The 17585-nt window shown below is 38.9% G+C and overlaps 1 protein-coding gene across 7 annotated transcripts in view; it reads left to right on the top strand.

The window, feature by feature from the left end:
* Window positions 1-17585, top strand: part of LOC118143009 (uncharacterized) — a 286473-nt gene that overhangs the window by 166903 nt on the left and 101985 nt on the right. For 3 of the 7 annotated variants that reach the window (XR_013520541.1, XR_013520542.1, XR_013520540.1), the window contains exon 6: window positions 474-687. The gene's annotated coding sequence lies outside the window, so the exon portion shown is untranslated. Of the gene's footprint in view, window positions 1-473; window positions 13979-17585 lie in introns of those variants that run through there. The other 4 variants (XR_013520547.1, XM_078333040.1, XR_013520545.1 and 1 more) reach the window with 2 other exon arrangements.

Raw genomic sequence — 17585 nt, 5'->3', positions numbered from 1 at the left:
GTTTACAAATGAATTCTAATCAGGTAAGTAGTAGCAGATCCTCAGGGAAATAAAAGCTATCATTTGGAATATGGTTGCCCATTCTGGGTAGCTTTTTGTTTTTTTGGATCATAATGTCATGGAAAAAGGTGATATAAGATAGTACCAATAGTAAAGCTTACATTTGTAAAGAAAATTACTCTTCAGCAATTGTTTAATGTTATCATGACTGGATTTGATTATGGATATAGGATTTATAGCTTTAAATTTGAAGCTTTAAAGAAACCTTTAGTTTTGAAATCACTGTAAGAATATCTAACTCTTGAGTTTCCAATATTAAATCATTTTCTCAACTTTTAAAAGTTAGAGTCTCCTCCTTTTTATCCATAAAATGGTCCTGGAGTACTTGAAGTTGATTATAATAACATATATCATGTTAACACAAAGGCTACAGTACCTGAACTAATAATTTTCTTTTTGGGGATTCGGGGCAGGAGGGCTGACTAGAAGCAGCTAGTGTGTACCAACCTCAAGGAGCGAAGAAAGTGTGGTCAGTAATCACTAGCTCTTCAACTGGATCATCCAAGAGTACACATTGGAATTTATGAAGAAAACAACACAACTCATGGAGAATAGAGAGGAGCAGGACTGGACAACTGCCCACTGGATTGGTACAGAGCCAGGGGAGGCCCCCACCTTGGCAAAATGGTGAGTGAGCGAGGGTCTCTGAAGACCACACTTCTGCCATGGATCCCTGTAGGAGATTAGTCAGGGTGGTGGGAAAAATTATAGGAAAGGCACAAACCCTCTTGGAAGGCCAGGATGTTTTGCAAAAGCTGCAGGAAAGGGTTATGGCTGAAGGCAGCTTAATCCTCTTACCTTGAGGTCATGGCAGATGGCAGATAACAAGGGAATGCAAAGGAGTTTATCTAGATAAGTTTGTTTACCTATTTCTCTGGAAACCAACCTTTGATCATCCATGTGCAGGACTGCCCCCTATTCAGGGGGTTGACAATATTAATTACCCACCAATAATGTTGGCTCTAGACCTTTGTCATTAAATCTCTACTAAATAAATGCAATCATCTTGGGTTTATCAGGGGCCACACTTTCTCATTGGCTGTGCTAAGCAATGCAGTCCTCTAGCCATGCTCACAAGCAAAAAAACTGTGTCTGCATACGCCCATTCATCTGTTGCTTGGCCATAGTCTGTGGGACAGACTTGGCAGACCATTTTGCAATGCTGGGCTCAGGAGAGCCCTCAGGACCCCTCCACCCATGGGTGAGGGTACAGTGACTAGTGACTAATGCAGACCCCCAGCACAGTAGAGCTGCCTTACAGAGAAGTTTGTAGCTGCCAGAATGTTTTCCATGAGGGTCCCCACCCCTGCTACTCCTCACAGGGCAAGGCCTCCTGACCTAGGATCTCACCAACACCCAACGTGGGCTTTCAGCTGGTTGCAGCCATGCATTTTCTTGGAACAGAGCTCCCAAGGGTGACAGGCAGGGCTGCAAATTTTGCAGCTCCACAGTCCTCATTCCAGCTGCTCTCAGGCTTGGGAGGGTAGTACAGTGATTAGGGACAAACTGGGTCCCAGCACAGCACAGCGGCCTTACCAGCAAACAGTCAGATGGTTTTTTGCATGGGTCCCTACTACTCCTCACTGGGCAGGGCTTCTTGATGTGTGCCTGCATAACTACCCTGCTCCTGCCTGAACACTCCTGTCAGTGGCATCTCTGAGTTTCTCTGAAGAAAAAATCACAGAGACAATCCACAGCCCCTCTGTCATTGCAGCTGCAGTGGTACTGCCCTCACTACCCTCAGGCTGGGAAGGAACAAAGGGCCCGGTTGATATGCTGGCACCTCCAGCACGTCACAACCACCCTATGAAGAGAAGCTCAGTCTTTCTTCCCTATGAGTCCCCACCCCCCACTCTCCACTAAGCATTTTCACTGGTAGTAGCTCTGGGTTTCCCAGGGATGGAGCTCTCAGAAGCAACCAACAGCCTCTCTGCTATGGCCACTGCAGTGGTTCTGCCCTTGCTGCCCCAGGAGTGAGAAAGGAGCAAAGAGCTTGAGGCCTTTACCCACATTTCTGGCATACCACAGCTACCATACAGACAGGAGTACAGTCACCCACCCTCCCTGTGAGTCCTTGACCCCCAGCTCTTCATCAGGCAGGAGCCTTAGCTGAATATTCAGCCACGCCCAGCTGAATATTCCCATTAGCAGGAGCCTTGTATTTCTCTTGAGTTGAAGCTCCAAGAGGCAAATAAAAGCCCCTCTGCCATTGTCACTGCAGTGGTACTTCCCTTGCTGCTCTGACTGGGAAAGGAACATAGACCATGAGTGCTTTAATCATACCTCCAACAAGCCACAGCTGCCTTAAAGAGAAGAGGCCAGTCTGTCTCCCCAAGTTTCCTGTGCCCCCTGCTTGTTACCAAGCAGGGACTCCTCATTTGAATCCACAACACAACTACCCCACCCAGGGCTGATGGTACCAACTGGTAGTAGCTCTGTGTATCTCTGGAGTGGAGCCCCAAGAGACAAGCGAAAGTCCTGCTGCCATAGCCATATTGCCAAGCTCCCATCTCTTGCTTCCTTTACACTGGTGAGGGAACAAAAAGCCTAAGCTCATCCCAGAGCTACAGTGTGCATCTTGGGTATCCCAAGCTGAAATCTACAGCCAGCACTCTGGGGGAGAGGAGCCAATACCTTCAGACCACTAAGAGGGAGCACAGATACAATTGTGAAGAAATACAGGGGTTCCACATGGCTGAGCAAGAGCCTATATACTGGCCATTATGCTTAAGCACCATCTACTGCGTTATAGCCCAAACTTCATCAAAAAAACATTTTGCTAATATATCCACCTATGAAACCAAGGAAAAAATTAGAATTCAGCTACAAATAAAGACCCTGCACAAAGCCTTGGCCTTCTGAAAACATTCAGAAAAGAAGTCAACTGACTGTATTCAAATTATACCACAGTTAAAGGGATATCAGCCCACACAAGTGAGAAAGGACCTGACCCATACAAGAACTCTGGCAACTCAAAAATCCAGAGTGTGTCCTTTCCTCCAAATGATTGTGCTGGTTCCATAGCAAAGGTCCTGAACCAGGCTGAAAGTACTGAAATGACAGACATAGAATTTAGAATATGGATAGAAATGAAGAACATTAAGATTCAGAAGAAAGTCAAAATTTTATTCTAATTCAAGGAATCTAAGGATTGCAAGAAAATAATACAAGAGCTGAAAGATGAAATGACCATTATAAGGAAGAACCAAATGGATCTGATAGAGCTGAAAAACACATATTAAAAATTTCTTAATAAAGTCATAAGTATTGTATTAGTTTGTTCTTACACTGCTACAAAGAACAAAAGGAGGTGTAATTGACTCAGATTTCTGCAGGGCTGGCAAGACCTCAGGAAACTTACAATTATGGTGAAAGGGGAAGCAAACATGTTGTTCTTCACATGGTGGCAGGAAGAAGAATGACAACTGAGTGAAGGGGGAAGCCCCATATAAAATGATCAGATCTCATGAGAACTTACCACTGTCACAAGAATAGCATGGGGAAAACTTCTCCCATGGTTCAATTACCTCCCACCAGGTCCCTCGCACCACACATGGGGATTATGGGAACTACAATTCATGATGAGGTTTGGGTGAGGACTCTACCCAAATCTCATGTCCTCACATTTCAAAACACATTCATGCCTTTCCAACAGTCTCCAAAAGTCTTAGCTCATTTCAGCATTAACCCAAAAGTCAAAGTCCAAAGTCTCATCTGCAACAAGGCAAGTCTTTTCCACCTAAGAGCCTGTAAAGTCAAAAGCAAGTTAGTTATTTCCTAGATACAATGGAGGTTCAGCCATTGGGTAAATACACCAGTTCCAAATAGGAGAAATTGGCTAAAACAAAGGAGCTACAAACCTTACCCAAGTCTGAAATCCAACAAGGCAGTAATTAAATCTTAAAGATCCAAAATAATCTCTTTTGACTTTATGCCTCACATTCAGATCATGCTGATACAAGAGGTGGGCTCCCATAGTCTTAGGCGGCTCCACCCCTGTGGCTTTGCTGGGTACAGCTCCCCTCCAGGCTGCTTTCACAGGCTGCTGTTGAATGCCTATGGCTTTTCCAGGTGCATGGGTGCAAGCTGTAGGGGGATCTACCATTCTGGGTACTGGAGGATTGTGGCCCTCTTCTCATAGCTCCAATAGGCAGTGCCCCGGTGGTGACTCTGTGTTGGGGCTCCAACTCCACATTTCTCTTCCGCACTGCCCTAGCAGAGGGTCTCCATAAGGGCTCCACTCCTGTAGCAAATTTCTGCCTGGACATCCAGGTGTCTCCACACATCCTCTGAAATCTAGGCAGGGGTTTCCAAACCTCAGTTCTTGACGTTTGCACACCTGCAGACTCAACAACAAGTGGAAGCTGCCAAAGATTGGGGTTTGCACCCTCTGAAGCCATGGCCTGAGCTGTATCTTTTTATAGCCATGGCTTTTAGCCATGGCTGCGGCAACTGGAATGCAGGGCACCAAGTTCCTAGACTGCCCACAGCAGGGGGACCCTGGGCCATGAAGTCATTTTTTCCTCCTAAGCTTCTGGGTTTCTGAGGGGAGGGGCTGCTGCAAAGGTCTCTGACATACCCTGGAGCCATTTTCCCCATTGTCTTGATGATTAACATTTGGCTCCTCATTACTTATGCAAATTCTGCAACCAGCTTGAGTTTCTCCCCAGAAAATGGGTTTTTCTTTTCTATTTAGTTATCAGGCTGCAAATTTCCCAAACTTCTATGCTCTGCCTCCTCTTGAACATTTGCCACTTAGAAATTTCTTCTGCTAGATACCCTAAACAATTTTTTTCAAGTTCAAAGTTCCAAAGATCTCTAGGGCAGGGGCAAATGCCACCAGTCTCTTTGTTAATTCATAACAAGAGTCACCTTTGCTCCAGTTCCCAACAAGTTCCTCATCTCTATCTGAGACCACCTCAGCCTGGACTTCATTGTCTGTATCACTATCAGCATTTTGGTCAAAGCCATTCAGCAAGTCTCTAGGAAGCGCCAAACTTTCCCACAGTTTTATGTTTTCTTCCAAGCCCTTCACAGTGTTCCTACCTCTGCCTGTTACCCATTTCCAAAGTCACTTCCACATTTTCAGATATCCTTATAGCAGCACCCCACTCAACTAGTACCAATTTACTGTATTAGTCCATTCTCATGCTGCTATAAAGAACTTCTCAAGACTGGATAAATTATAAAGGACGGAGGTTTAATTGACTCACAGTTCCTCAGGACTGGCAAGGCCTCAGGAAACTTACAACTATGGTTGAAGGGGAAGCAAACATGACCTTCTTCACATGGTGGGAGGAAGGAGAATAATGAGAACCAAGTTAAGGGGGAAACCCCTTATAAAACCATCAGATCTTTTGAGAACTTACTATCATGAGGACAGCATGGGGGAAACTGCACCCCATGATTCAATTTCCTCCCACTAGATCCCTCTGCACACATGGGAGATCATGGAAACTACAATCAGGATGAGATTTGGGTGGGAACACAGCCAAAACATATCAAGTATTGGCAAATGGGACATAATTAAAGTGAAGAGCTTCTGCACAGCAAAAGAAACTATCAACAGCATAAGCAGACAACTTCCACAGTGGGAGAAAATATTTGCAAATTATGCATCTGATGAAGATAGATTCTTCATAGATTCTAACATCCAGAATCTATAAGGAATTTAACAAGCAAAAAACAAATAGCCCCATTAAAAAGTGTGCTAAGAACATGAACAGACACTTTTCAAAAGAAGACATACATGTGGCCACAAGACATATGAGAACAAGCTTAACATTACTAATAATTAGAGAAATCAAAACTACTATGAGATACCATCTCATGCCAGTCAGAATAGCTATTATTAAAAAGTCAAAAAATAACTGATGCTAGTGGGGTTGCCGAGAATAGGGAATATTTATATACTGCTTGTGGAAATGTAAATTAATTCAGCCACTGAGGAAAGCAGTGTGATGACAGTTAAAAGAGAATTACCATTTCACCTAGCAATACAGTTATTGTGTATAGCCAAAGGAATATAAACCATTCCATCATAAAGATACATGAGTCCAAATGTTCACCACAGCACTATTCATTACAGCAAATATTTCATGTTCTCACTCACAAATGAAAGCTAAACAATGAGACCACATGGGTGCAAAGAGGGGAACAACAGATACTGCGGAGTACTTAGCTGAAGGGTAGGAGGTGGGAGAGGATTGAAAAACTATCTATCAGTGCCTATGCTTATTATAAGAGTGACAAAATAATCTGTACAACTAACCCCTGTGACATGCAATTTGCCTATAAAACAAACATACACATGTACCCCGGACCTAAAATATAAGTTAAAAAATAAAAAGTAAATATTGTTTTTCATTTTTTTGTATTACCAGCTTAGTTTTCTTTTTTACCTCTTACTTAGACTGTTGCTAGAATATTTTAGTCACACTAAACTATTTTTCAGAAATCACACAAACAACTGTATTTTGTGCATTTCGTTTTTATCCATCCTAGTTATTCTCCACATTGCTTCCTAGATTTTCTTTTCTAAAGGAAAGATGTCAAGCCACTTTCTTACTTGACACTATTTAGCAGCTGGCTTGCCATTGATTTTAGGATAAGCTCCAAATTCTCCATTGTATTAGCTATCTATAGTTATATAACAATACTGTCACAAACTTATTGTCTTCTATTTTATGATATCAGTATTTATGATGTCAGTTTCTGTTGGTCAGGAGTCCAGGGATGGGTTGGCTGTCTATTCTGATTCAGTCTCACAAGGCTTCAGTCAAGGTATAGGCTGGTGCTGCTGTTTCAAGCTCTGCAGCTTAACCAGGGAAAAATTCATTTCCAAGCTCATGTGGCTGTTTCCCATGAGCTGTTGGCCAAAAAGGCTGTTGACCTAAGACTACTTCAATTCCTTGTTCCATGAACCTTCCCAACATGGATGCTTACTTTGTCAAAGCCGGCAATGGAAAAGAGTTTCCTTATAAGGTCGACTTTACAATCTTAGGCAATCCAATCACATCACCTTTGCCACATTCTGTTGGTTAGAACAAGCCCCAGACTCTGCCCACACTAAAGGGACAGCATCAGCCATGGATATCACAAGGTCATCTTAGAGTCTGTCTGCCACATTCATCAAGTCATACAGTGCCCTTAGAATCTGGTCTCAATTGTCCTTCTTTTTTCTACCCCAGCACTGTATATTTTAGTCACACTAAACTATTTTTCAGAAATCACACAAACAACTGTATTTTGTGGGGGATTTTTGTGGGGTTTTTTTGCTTCTAAGTTTTTCTCCTGTTTCTGTGCCTGAATTACACTTCTGAGCCTTACCTGGCAAAATTTTGACAAAGACCTTGTGCAAATTTCAGCTCTTCTTAGAATACTCCTGGTCCTACCAGGAAAAGTTAATAGCTCCTTCTGAACTATGTTCCTCACCCCCCAACCGCCTTCCTATCCATTCTGATTTCATTATGGCTTAATTTGGGGTACTTGCCTAAAATTTTAATTCCATTAAAATTAGACAGTGTTTTATCAATATTGAACCTTCAGCACCTAGCACAAGATCTTGTACTCCCAAGAACTTATACATTCGCTAATGAAGTGAACTAATATTGCATTAATTTTAAATGTTTGTTGAACTGAGTTTTTGAATGCTCTGCTGACCAAACTACCAGCAGGGCAATGTGTTCCGTTATTGAAAATTTGTACCTTTGCATTCCAAACACAACCTTGCCTGCTTCCCAGAGTTTTAAATCTAAAGTAATATATCCAATTAATGAATCAGTTACTCAGTTGATAAATCAAAGCTAGATCAGTACTCTAATCAAATGCAACTTGTTTTCCTATCTGAGATGCTTTTCACTTTTATGTTTGCTGAAGCATTACAAAATGTTGCTTCTTTAAAAAGTTATGTGACAATCTTGTTTTCATTCCTATGCTCTAAAAATTATGAATAATTTTAATATTCTTATATTATTTTTGATATTTTAAATCAATGTGATTAGTTTTCCCATACTAATTTATTTTAATGGCATATATATAATTTCAACATTTGGAAAACTTTAGGTCACAGGTCAAAGTCTTATTTATTTATTTATTTATTTTGAGACAGAGTTTCGCTCTTGTTACCCAGGCTGGAGTGCAATGACGCGATCTCGGCTCACAGCAACCTCCGCCTCCTGGGTTCAAGCAGTTCTCCTGCCTCAGCCTCCCGAGTAGCTGGGATTACAGGCACGCGCCACCATGCCCAGCTAAGTTTTTGTATCATTAGTAGAGACAGGGTTTCACCATGTTGACCAGGATGGTCTCGATCTGTTGACCTCATGATCCACCCGCCTCGGCCTCCCAAAGTCAAAGTCTTTTTAATTCAATCTGTTCAACTGAGGTTTTTAAGGACTTGGAGTAGATACTGCTTTAGGCTGTATATTAGTCAATAAGCAGATAAAGAATGGAAGTATATTTTTCCATTGTAGAGTGATCATAAAAGTCATATAAAGACAATTTCCTAGGTAACTGAAATTAATATTCATTATTGCTAAAATGTTTTTATTTTCATGATTGAAAGGAGAGCATTTCTTAATTGGATTATTCATATTCTGGCCTCCTGAACTAGAAGTTCAGATAATTTAAATTTCTAAAAGAAATATCAGTCATAGCATTGTGGTGTGATTAAACCATGCCTTTAAAGCCTGCTACAGAAAATCAATGCTACAGATTCTAACAGCTATGATTTTCTTATTTATAACTGCTTTTTAAGTTACTTTTAAAAAAGTGGTTTCTTTATCTCAATGTGCCTGCTTCGAGTGTTACCACTCTTCTTAGATATTTAGAAACATGTAACCATTGAGGGTAGATATAATTCTGACACTAAAACAAATTTACTACAACTTTATTATTATTACTAGTAATACTGAACATTTACTGAGCTCTTCCTATTTCCCACTGTTATAAGTCCTTAGGTGTATAATCTAATTTGTCCTCACAAAGACTATGGGTTAAGGTAAATGGTTGAAGAGTAATAATCTACTAGACAGATTAAATACTTTATGTGAAGGAAGCCCTGGGGTAGAGAGAGTTGGTATAAATAAACATGGAAACGAGTTCAAAAGAGCTAGAGTAAGAAGTGTCTTGGGGAAAATGGATAAAAGGGGAAATTAAAAGGTTTGCAGGAGCCAGATCTTTTAAATACTCTGGTTCAACTTTACCTGTAGAAACATTCTGTGATACCCATTGAGCACAAACAAAGCATCTTTTCTCCTTTGTTTCTTGAAAACATGGCTTTTTTTTTTTTTTTGAGATGGAGTTTCGCTCTTGTTACCCAGGCTGGAGTGCAATGGCACGATCTCGGCTCACAGCAACCTCCACCTCCTGGGTTCAGGCAATTCTCCTGCCTCAGCCTCCCGAGTAGCTGGGATTACAGGCACGCGCCACCATGCCCAGCTAATTTTTTTTGTATTTTCAGTAGAGTTGGGGTTTCACCATGTTGACCAGATGGTCTCGATCTCTTGACCTCGTGATCCACCTGCCTCAGCCTCCCAAAGTGCTGCGATTACAGGCGTGAGCCACCGCGCCCGGCCCCAAAACATGGCTTTTGCTTTAAATTATGTTTGGTTGTTTCTGTAATTTCCCCTTTGTGGACAATTCCTTAAGGATTGGACAACACCCTCGTTTCTTTTTTTTTTTTTTAAAGATACTCTTCAACATAGGTGTCAAAGTCATTTCTGTGATAAGTGTGCAATTAGTGTTGATAGATTTATGTCTCCATGTTTCATCTGAGTGTGACCTTCTTACCTCTTTCCTGCATAGCTATTTACTTCTCCCTTCACTTCCTGCACAAATTGCCCCCTGCAACTTCCCAAATACATATTGAATCATAATTTTTCATCAGAAATTCTCATAATTTTCTTCAGTAACAAAATTTAGCTTACAAAAATATTCAGCCCTAGAATGCATTAACAATGGATTCGCCCCGAAAGTGAATCTCATTGGTTTTCTTCTTAAGACATCAATAGGTATTTTTTCTTTAAACATGAGAGCATGCTGCAATTCCCTTTGATTTGGTTGCATATTTGCAAAATTAAATGAAAAGCAAATGTAGCTTTGTAAAAATCACCTCACCCATAAAACAAGATAATGTGAGAAAGAAGGAACCAACATAACAATTAGAAGTGAACCGTCTTAGCAAGGTGATGAATTCTTTGTACAGTAGAAATATAGAATGATCAAAGAGTTTTATCTCCCTCTGAATACTACATCGCATAGGCATGTGTAAATGCCAACACACCTGCCTGAACATTGAGAAGAACACAAAGGCTCCATCACTCTTTCTTACACTGGGCTCAACTGTTACCCTGAAGTGCTGTAGGCACTCATGTAGCACTGCGTATTTTAAGACATTCAACACCTTGCACGAATGTTCCTGTGCCAGAGTAGATTATTCAAAATAATAGCCTTCAGTGGTGCCTGTATACTTCAGGGAACTGCCTAACCCATTGTTTATTTCTAAAGGAGAATCAAGCCCCTGAGAATAGACATCACCAATCACATTTCAAAGTTGTACCAAATCGTCTAAGGAAACCAGAAGGTTGAGAGGAAGTTAAGCATTTTTTCTGGGGGGAACTGCATTCAGAATTTTAACTTATAAAACAGAAAAAAAATCAATAAATAGACAATACAAGAACTAAGAAAAGAGCATATTGATAATGCAAGAAATTGTAAGAAGAAAAATATTTATTCAAACCTGATTTTTGGGTGAGAGAAAGAGCCATGAGCAAGACAGAAAGAGAAAGTGTTTTCCTTCAAGGCATTACAAGAAAATCTCTACCAAAAATTTCTTCCTTCAGATTGTTTTCATTTTCTTCAACTAAAAGCCATTATTTAATATTTATAGTTCATTTTGTAAAGAAGTTTGAGGAACACAGTAGATGATGTTTTGGGGGATGGGAATCAAAGTAATGGTGCAATTGAACCTGCACATCTTAGAAGTGTGGCCCTCTATATCTGAAAATGTATATCAACTTTACTAGTCTGCAAATTCTAGTATGACTGTAAGAATTATTCTTCCTCTCCTTCTAGAAATTATATAAGACCAACAATAAAAATACATAGAATTAATTTTCAGAGAAGTCTGGAAGTATATAATCTGCCAACTTCAAAATATATGTAGGGATTCCCAGGGGCAGCCAAACCCCTGGAGGCGTGCAGGAATGTGTGAAGTGCAGGAAGCGTGAAGAAAATGGCAAAAGGGCTTGGTGATGGCAGGCCTCAGACTGATGAAAACATCTGCTTACAGAGGCCAAGGGCTTACCTTGAAGGTCAAGCCATATATCCTATTTGCAATCAAGAGTGAGAAAACTAGCATGAGCAGAGTTTGTAACAAAAGCCTTCCTGGCATTGGTTTAGATCAGAAGGAAGAAATAGGAGTCATACCATAGAGATAGATTTGTTGGTAGCTGTCTATCTCTGTGAAAGCAGAAAAAGAGAGAACCTCTTAGTTATAAATGCTGGAAGAGTACCTTGCCTCTTTTCCTTAACTTCAAATAATTCACTCTAGGAAAGTTCAAATCAGCCTCGAATGAGAATTAATAAAAAAGCAAACAGTGCTGGCCCCAAGTGATACAAAGATAAATAAGAAAAATTATAGAAAAGAGCAGCATTGCATACCCACAAAAGCGAGTAATCAAAAGTCATACAGAACTGTAGACAAGAAAGTTTTAATGTGGAAGACATCAAGAAACAGTATTTCCGTTACCCATTCTTGAGACAGTTACTATAACTAGAGATCAAATTTCAACCAACCAAGAGATTCTATAACTGGAGATACTATGGCACAAGCATAGTGATAATTAAACATATTTTACTAAAGAACTAACACTGAAACAAATTTAGAGATTAAAGAGGCAGAATTGATGTAAATGTCATATGCCTGATAATAATTTAGCAATCAAGTAAGTTTTATATAAGTTAGGAGGACAAAGAAGAAAAAAGATGAAAAGACAGTTTCCTGATTGTCTTTTGTTTAATAACTGGAATATTCATTTGTTTTCATTTTTTCATTAGGGTAGAATTCACATACAGAAAAAGTGTCCTTTTTATTGTAGAGTTCTACAACTTTTGACAAATGCATGCTGTCACATAAAAACCAAATATTATTCCATATCAAAATAGGAAATAATTCTATCTCTCACACACGCACACACATACACACACCCCTTCAAATCTTCCTTTGCAGTCAAACACGCTCCTCTACTCCAGCCCTTGGAAGTCATTGATGTTTTCTGTCTCTAGTTCTGCCTTTTCTAGAATATTGTTAAATGAAAACATAGAGTATATAGCAATTTCCTTCCTTCCTTCCTTCCTTCCTTCCTTCCTTCCTTCCTTCCTTCCTTCCTTCCTTCCTTCCTTCCTTCCCTCTCTTTCTCTTTCTTTTCTTTTTTCTTTCTTCTTTCTTTTTCTTCTTTCTTTCTTTCTTTCTTTCTTTCTTTCTTTCTTTCTTTCTTTCTTTCTTTCTTTCTTTCTTTCTTTCTTTCTTTCCTCTCTCTCTCTCTCTCTCTCTCTTGCTCTTTCTTTCTCTCTCTCTCTCTCTCTCTGTCTCTCTCTTTATAAAAAAAAAAAATCCTTTAACTCCAGGACACATAGGCTTTGTCCCATGTTGTCTTCTAGAATCGTTAGTTTTAAGTTTCAGATTTAGGTGTACAAGCCAATTTGAGTTTATGAAGTGGGTAAGGTACACATTAAAGTTTATTTTGTGCATAGGGTATCTAAATTTTTACAGTAACTTTGATGAAAAGGCTTTTCCATTCTCCATTGAACTACCTGTATACCTTTATTGAAAACCAATAGTCTATATGTCTGAGTCTATTGTATTCAGTTTTCTCATCTGTGGATCTGTACCTGTATCCTTTTCAGCACCACACTGTTTGATTACTGTGGTTTTATAGAAAATTCTGAAATCAGGTAGCATGAATCCTTCAAGTTCATTCTTCTAGTTCAAAATTGTTTTGGTTATTTTAGTTCCTTTGCCACAGACATTTTAATGGATTAGCCTGTCTAATTCCTAAAATTACCCCCATGGCTTTTTTTCTTTTTTTTTTTTTGGTTGGAGTCTTGCTCTGTTGCCAGGCTGGAGTGCAGCTGTGTGATCTCAGCTCACTGCAACCTCCACCTCCTGGGTTCAAGCTATTCTCCCGCCTCAGCCTCCCAAGTAGCTGGGACTACAAATGTGTGCCACCACTCCTGGCTAATTTTTGTACTTTTAGTAGAGATGGGGTTTTACCATGTTGGCCAGGATGGTCTCCATCTTTTGACCTCATGATTTGCCTGCCTTGGCCTCCCAAAGTGCTGGGATTACAGGTGTGAGCCACAACACCCAACAGGATTTTTATTGTAATTTTGTTGAATTTATAGATTAGTTGGGGGAATTTAGATATTTTACTACATTTGTAATTTTAATTTTTAAAGATTTGTTGAGGGTTATTTTGTGGCTCATATGATCAATCTTGATGAATATTCCATTTGTACATGAAAATAATGTGTATTCTGGGGTATATTCTATTCTACACATACTAGTTAGGTCAATTGGTTGGTAGTATTTCTCTGATCTTCTATGTTCTTATTTATTTACTGTCTTTTGGTTTTATCAATTACTGAGAGAAGAGGATTAAAGTCTCTAAGTCCACGTTTTGTTTATTTCTACTTTCAGTTCTGTCTGTTGTTGTTTTAGGCACAGTATCTTGAAGATCTGCTGAGAAGTGGATATATGCTTAGTATTGTCATGTCTTTGTATGAATTGATCTATTTATCACTATGTAATGATAATATTGTCTAATATTAATATAAGCACTTTAGCTTGACTAGTGTTTGCATAATATAATTTTTTCTATCCTCTCACTTTTAACCTGTCTTAGTTTTAAATTGAGTTTCTTATAGACAGCTTATACTTGTCTTGCTTTTAAATTCAATCTGACAATCTTTGCCTTTTAATGGGTTTGTTTAAACTTCTTACATTTAATGAAATTATTGGTATGGCTAAGTTAAAATTTAGTATTTTAATTTTTGCTATTTTTTTACTTACAATTTCTTTTCTTCCCATTTTTGTTATATTTCTTTTTTATATTAATTGACTATTTTTATTTTGTTTTATCTCTAATACTGATTTAGTAATTATATTTTTAAAAATTAGTAATTCTCATAGGATTTGCAATATACATTTGAAGTACACATTTAATGAATTTGTCTTCCTTTAAAGAATATTATACTGCTTTTTGTATAGTTAAAAATCTTACAAATACATACAGTCAATCTATTCCTTTTATTTGTTTTTATTTTTGGTAATGTCATATAGATTACTTTTATGTTTCCTCTAAAAGTCAATACCTTACTACTCTTTTGCTTTATATAGGCAGTTACATTTCAGAGTAATTAAAATTAAGAAAAAAATGGACTTCATGTATTTACCTTCTTATGCCATTTCATTTCTCTGTTTTTTTGTTTGTTGACTTAGATCCAAGTTGGTTTATAACTAATACAGTTTTTTCTGCCTGAAGTCATCCTTAAATATTTCTTGTTTCTGAATCTGCTGGCAAGAAATTCTCTGTTTCGTGTTTCCGAAAATTTTTTAATTTTCCTTCCCTTTTGAAAAAAATAACTTTTTTAGGAATTAAATTCTGCATTGACAATTTGTTTCAGACTTTAACAGCATAATTCCATTTTTCTTTCAGATCACATATTTTCTGTAGAGAGGTATGCTGTAATTCTCTCTTCCTTTGTGTGGGATGTGCCATTTTTATCTAGCTACTTTTAAGCAAGTTCTTTTTACTTTTTTGTTTTCAGCAGTTGCAATATTAGATGTCTAAGTGTTTCTGTTTTTATTGTTTTGTTTTGTTATTTATCTTGATTGCTGTTCTCTGATGGTCTTGGATCACATGTGCATTTTTTCAAGTTGGAAATTCTTGGACTACCTGTTCTCCACCATTCTTTCTCTTGGTTTTCTTTCATCTGTGGGAATTGCAACTACACTTATGTTATGTCATTTCACATTATCCCACAGCTCTTGCATGCTCTCTTCCTTTTAAAACAAAAACAGAAACACTTCCTTTTCTAATTGTGCTTTTTTTGTCTCATTTTTTATTAGCCTATCTTCATGTTCACTGATTCTTTGTTTCAAGTCTGCTTATATGCCTTTTGAAGGCACTTTTCTTCTCCGTTACTGTTTTTTCTGTATAATATTTTTATTAAGTTCTCCTTCCAAGTTTCATCTTTCTGTTGAATTTACCTATCTAACAATGCATTTAATTCACCTTTTTCACTCAAGACTTAAGCATATTAGTCATAGTTATTTTAAATTCTCTTTTAGAGTTTAAATGTCTTTGTCGTATCTGAGTCTGGTTTTGTCAGTCACTTCATCTCTTGGCAGAGGTTGGAGTTTTTTCCTTCTTTTTTGTGTGTCTTTTAACATTTTTTTCAGAGCCGGACATGCTATGTAGTGCAGTGGAAATTGTGGGGCATAGCTTTTCTGTGTGAAAGTCGGTCCACCTCATTCTTTACTGTGACATAGAGGGTTATTCTCCGTTGTCCTGGTTTAGTCTCATTCTCAGGTATGTACTATGTCACTCACCTCAGTGGCTGGGGCCTTCTCAGTGATCTTGTGTCTCCCTTACAGAAGACTCTAATGGTGTGGGCCCAAGAAGTATTCATGTCTCTCCCTAAGGGTAGATATGAATAGATTTTATTTCTGTTCCCTACTCCTAGATGCAGTGAGTCCTCACTTGTGGTTGATGCCCTTTATTTAAACAGGTTAAGGCTTGTGTTCTGTAGGTAAGATAAGGGAGCAGGATCTTGGCAGGATTTTGTATCTTTTCTACTAGAGTGGTTTTATTTTCCTTTCAGCCTGAATCCCAATAGAGCCTTTCTCAGGTATCTTTCCCTGCTCCAAATATTTCTTTTCCTTTTTTTTTTTTTGAGACGGAGTTTCACTCTTGTTACCCAGGCTGGAGTGCAATGGCGCGATCTTGGCTCACCGCAACCTCCGCCTCCTGGGTTCAGGCAATTCTCCTGCCTCAGCCTCCTGAGTAGCTGGGACTACAGGCACGCGCCACCATGCCCAGCTAATTTTCTGTATTTTTAGTAGAGACGGGGTTTCACCATGTTGACCAGGATGGTCTCAATCTCTTGACCTCGTGATCCACCTGCCTTGGCCTCCCAAAGAGCTGGGATTACAGGCTTGAGCCACCGCACCCGGCCCTTGAGCCACCACGCCCGGCTGATGGCTACCTTGCTGTGGTCCACGGATAAGAGCTTGCTGGTGGGTAAAAATTACCCTCTGTACAGACCTGAGGGGTTTCGTACTTCTATACTAATTCACTTTATACTAGCCTTTAGAACTTCATGAAAACTTTAATTGAATTATTCTTACAGGCTTGCATCGCATCTGGCATCTCTCTCAAGAAAACAAGTCCCTACATCTGTGTCTCTTTGAGGGTTCTAACTTACTGAGGTTTTATTTGTGATTCAGCATATCATCAATAAATTTCTACAAGTAGACATAAAACAGACAACATTCTTTCACCACAATACCAAAGAACAAACAGAAATTATTAAGAAAACCTGAAAACAAATGAGAAATGCTACTCAGCCTGTAAATGTAAAAATCTCTGTGATGGTTAATGTCAGGTGTCAACTTGCCTGGACTGAGTGATACCCAGATAGCTGGTAAAACTTTATTTTGAGGCATGTCCAAGGCGTTTCCAGAAGAGATTTGCATCTGAGTCAGTGAACTAAGTAAGAAAGACCAGCTCTTACCCAGTGTGGGGGTAGGCACTATCCAATTGACTGAGGGCTCAGACACAACAGAAAAACAGAGAAAAGGCAAATGTGTTCTCTCTCTTTTAGAGCTGGGACATCATCTTCTCCCACGCTTGGACATCAGAATTTCAGGTTCTCCAGTCTTGGGACTCCAAGATTTGTATCAGTCATCCCCCCTCACCCTCAGGTCTCAGGCCTTCAAACATGGACTGAGCCATGCTACCAGCTTTCCTGGTTGTTCAGCTTGCAGACAGCAATGATTAAACTCCTTAGCTTTCATAATCATATGAGCCAATCTCCATAATAAGTCCCTTCTCATATATGACTCTATATGTCCTATTGGTTCTGTTCTCTGGTAAATACTGACAAATAAAACTCCATAACAATTAATGAATGAAAGGGAAATTTCAAATTAAATTAAAGAAATTATATTAAAAACTGTATGTACTACATGCATACATTCAATACATATGCTACTACTACATATGTACTACTAAAAGCACTTACAGAGGAAAACTCATAGCAATAAAAACTAATATAAAAGGAAGAAAAGTAAATGAATTCAACATTTGTTAAATTTTTTTTGAAAAAGAGAAATGAAACCAATAAAAGGAAAGATTATGGAATTGTTAGGGATTGAATGTGCCTACCCCAACCCCCTTAATTCATATGTTGAAATCTTAAACCTCGATGTGATGGTTTTAAGAGATAGGGCCTTTGATGGT

Source organism: Callithrix jacchus, chromosome 7 (genome assembly GCF_049354715.1).
Source record: "Callithrix jacchus isolate 240 chromosome 7, calJac240_pri, whole genome shotgun sequence".
NCBI lineage: Eukaryota > Metazoa > Chordata > Mammalia > Primates > Cebidae > Callithrix > Callithrix jacchus.
The sequence above is the reverse complement of the archived record's forward strand: the minus strand, read 5'-3'. Positions and strand labels throughout refer to the sequence as shown.